Raw genomic sequence first — 4151 nt, forward strand, 5'->3', positions numbered from 1 at the left:
AAAAGGGCACGCTAGCCTCAACACAGCACAGCACAGCCTCTTTTCCAAACCAAGCTGCGATGCTTGGACCCATTGTTCACCAATGAGACCACAGCCACCAACCTTGGAGGTTTTGTGACCGTGCTCACAAACCTCACCCGCCGTGCCTATGCATTAGAAGAGCCCCCAGAATATGTTGTGTACCAAGGACCCATGAGCGGTGAGAGCCGTCAATTCTGGGCCACTGTACACATCTATGGTAGGGGTCTATCACCAGAACGCCCCTACAGGTTCACTGGAAGGACAACTTCCTTTGAGCCACAAGCCATCCAACTAGCAGCTCAAGAGGCTATATTTCAACTCCGGCACTCGTCGCCCAGAGTTAACTGTCGCTCGTTCTACTACTACCCCAGTTGTGACGGGTATGGTAGGCCGCCTCAGGTTGCCAACGGAGATCACGAGACGGATCCTGCACTATTGCATCTGGTGCGCTATGTAAGTGCACTAGAGGAACTATTCGATCAAATCACCCTTGATCTGATTGCAGCTCGTGGAGAACTGGTTCGCCGAGCCCCGGCGAGAGACGAAGAGGAGCCCGACACCGACAACCCAGTCATGCTGTTCGGACACCCAATCGAGTCCTTGAGGTCTGCCCCAGCCATCGACCAAAATACGTTGATGTCCCCAGAAGTGCTTCGTCGCCTTTTGGGAACACGCTCCAACGGAATTGTGGCCAACAACCCCCGCGATGGTCATCATCGCTACCCCGACCCTGCAGCCCCTCAATCTCATCCAGCTAATCCCGACGGTGAAACCCGTGGAGAAGCCTCGACGTCCACTAGACAAGCCCGCTTAGATATTAACAAAGTAGACTAAGTCGCTCGAGTAGTACCGAGCATTAGTATTTCTACGCCTTGTAATTGTGTGAGCCTGTATCACCATATTTAAATGTTGTCTGCTTGTGCGCCCCTATTTTGGAATAGTAGCCATGCGTATGTACGTTAGCGTACAGTTACATTTTTTTTAAATTCCGGGCGCAGCTACCAAAAACCATCCCCGACGACACCCACAGCAATGTGTCACATTTATGAGATATGTGTATCTGTGGCATTGACCCCAACCCCATAGAACAGAACCGACAAACTAGTTACCCTTCACCACGGTAAATAACCCAGCCCCAATGCTACATAAAAGGCCACCTCGTGACCTTGCCAAGTGCCCCTCACCTTGTGCGAAACACTCACAGCCATTTCCTTGCCATGCCGACCCCCAGTATTTATCTAAGAACTCCCGACGCAACCCCGGGTAGTTTTGTTAAATTATTGTGGGACTTTACCTGCAGTACCATGAGTGCTATCCATCCACCCCAGTACGAGTTGCTCAAATCGAGGATCACCCCATCCACCTCGAAATATTGGCCAGTGGTGCACATCCCTCCCGCAAACCCAAACCAAGACCCAACGGAAGTCTCCTTCGTGGGGAAATCCATGCCGACTCCGCATATGGCCATAGAAGCTGCTGCGTACGAAGCGCTCACTCGTCTTCGATTCGCGGTACCCTATGCCAGCGAACGAGGGTATTATTACTTTCCGAGTCGTGCAGCACCCGGAGAAGTAGCATCTTTTCCCGGTGGACGAATTGAGAGAGATCCAGTACTGGCCAACCTTGCCCAGTATATTATCGCTCAAGAGCGTTTGACTCAGCGGGTAATGGGTTATCTCTAGAGCCTCGCTGATTTAAATCCTCAGATCGCTATTGGCAGACCACTGAGGCCTGACCAGGAGAGACGCATTCATCGGCTAGTCAACCCGCTTCCCCCGATAGAAGAGGAGTGTGCCCCAGTACCAGAGATGTTTTCTCAGGACCCTGTCCTTTTGCCATTTTTATTGTAGACGTCACCGCTATGTTTATTATCCCAGTATTTATTTATGTGTTGTAACTTGTACGTAGTATCCAAAATTTGTGGGACAGATCAAATATTTGGTTTCAGTTATGTGAGCAGTTTTACTGCTGTTAATTTTGATTTAACTAATTTTCACTCACGAAAAATTTTGTAGTGAGATTTCTTTCCCTGAGTTGCTGCAGCATATGCCTCTTCACGACGTAGATTTTTATTCACGCAGCACCATAACGGCAGACTCAAAACCACAACCACTCGACCTTGTGCGCTAATTACAGATCCCCGTACACATCTTGCACCTAACTGATCACACCCGAGGGCACCACAGTCTCAGTAAGAGAGATTTGTGAGTAATCATTCGGGCGCAAGTAGCTCCAGCACACCGACAGCAGTTAGCACTCGATGCCGCACCTAATCCTCGTGATCACCGCCACCGCGAAGAGCTAACACTCGAGCGGCAGCATCACGACGATCATCAAGGATCATCGCGCACAGGAGCACGGAGAACCCCAGCAACGTCGCTAAACCTCCACACACCAGGACCACGTACCAGTCCGGCATCACCTCCGCCATTATAGCCTCGTCTTGAGCTCCTACAAACAGAAATGGAGGAGAATGAAGGATAAGAGGAAGCGAGGCCAGGTGTGAGGAAGAAGAAAGGAGCACCGCGGTCATTTTATAGCTCGAGATCGGTGTACGGTGGGCGAGGTCCACCAGCGCCGCTCGTCGCTCGATCGCCGGTGTTTGGAGGCGAATCCGCGAGCAGTGCCGACAGTGCACTGGCCCGCGAGGTCAGTGCACGCTGCACCGGCAGCTAGCACGGCGCGCACTACCGCAGTACGGCCTAGATGCCCTACGCGCTAGACGTCGCCGGTGGAGAAAGCGCGGGAAAGCAGGCGAGAGAGAGAGAAGGAAGAGAGAGCCATAGGTAGAAGAAGAGGCCGATAGTGGGCCCCGGGTCCACCTATCAGCCAGAGAGAGCACTGTGCTCTCGGGTACGACCAGCGTATTTTAGTAATTTAGAATTTAATCTAAATTTACTGTATCCAACGTAGAAATATCTCGTTTTCCCCAACCGTGGATTTTCCCCGCACAACTCCAGTTTACCACACTGTAGTTTTACACCACTTATTGGCCTCTCACTGTAGCCACATTTGATTGCATAAGTAGGATGATTTTTTTGGTAAGAGCAATGTTTGTTCAAAACAGTTTTTAACAAATCTCGAGGACGAGATTTTTCTTAAGGGGGGTAGTGTTGTAACACCCCAAAATTTTGACGTTGTTTTAATAATTAAAATTTTTGCCAGGAAATTAAATTTTTGTTTTCTGGATTTATCTTTGATTTCAGAACCCCTCTTCTCTTTAATATTGTGGGTTTTACCTCAAGTGGAAACTTTTCAAAAATATTATTGGACTTGTATACTCTCCCAATAAAACAATTCTTTATCAGTGGATTTATTTGCATAATTGTTTTTCATGAGTTTTATCCTTTTGAAATGATTTTTCATAAGTTTAGAGCCGCTTGTGCACTGCAACCATTTGATAAATGCATTTAAAATTTTCACCAAAATTTGGGGATGTCATGTGATGTTCCCACATCATTTTTTTGCAAGAATATCTTTTGGTCATTGGAGATTTTGAGCTCTACATCAACTTTTCAAATCTGGTCCAGTAGGTATTTTTGCACTACAACCTATTTAAATATTCCTTTAAAAATTCTTCCAAGTGTTTGGAGATGTTAGTAGATGCATATAATTCAACTTTATGGAAAAAAAACCATTGGTGTTCTTTGAAAAATTTGAGTGAATCAACCTCATTTTCATTCTGGTCCAGCTTAGTGATTTGTACTGCAACCCTAATTTATTTTGCTCTAGTGCCCATGAGCTTTTTCCTGCTTGTAGTCCCCCCTACAAAACCCTTAAGACCAGGAGAGTGGACCCATTGGAGGATGTTTAGTGCATGCAATGAAGCTTTGTTCTTGCTGTCCAAAACTGAAGGTTTGCAAAACTTGCACTAGCAAGTTTCTGGTTTTGCCCAAATGATCTTGCCATCATCACCTACATCTAGGGAGTCCCTGATCTGGACATTTTGGCCACTCCAAGAGTTGCCTAGATGCACTTAGCAATCTGTCGAGCACGTTGTGTGCATGGTCAGTTTTGACATGATCTTTGCCTTTGCACTGTGACCTTGCACCTCTGGACAAAATAGCATGTCCACTAAGCTCCTAGAAGACTCTAACCTAAACCTGCTACTTGCCAGCCTCACCCAAGCC

This window comes from Aegilops tauschii, chromosome 1 (genome assembly GCF_002575655.3).
Source record: "Aegilops tauschii subsp. strangulata cultivar AL8/78 chromosome 1, Aet v6.0, whole genome shotgun sequence".
NCBI classification, from domain to species: Eukaryota; Viridiplantae; Streptophyta; class Magnoliopsida; order Poales; family Poaceae; genus Aegilops; species Aegilops tauschii.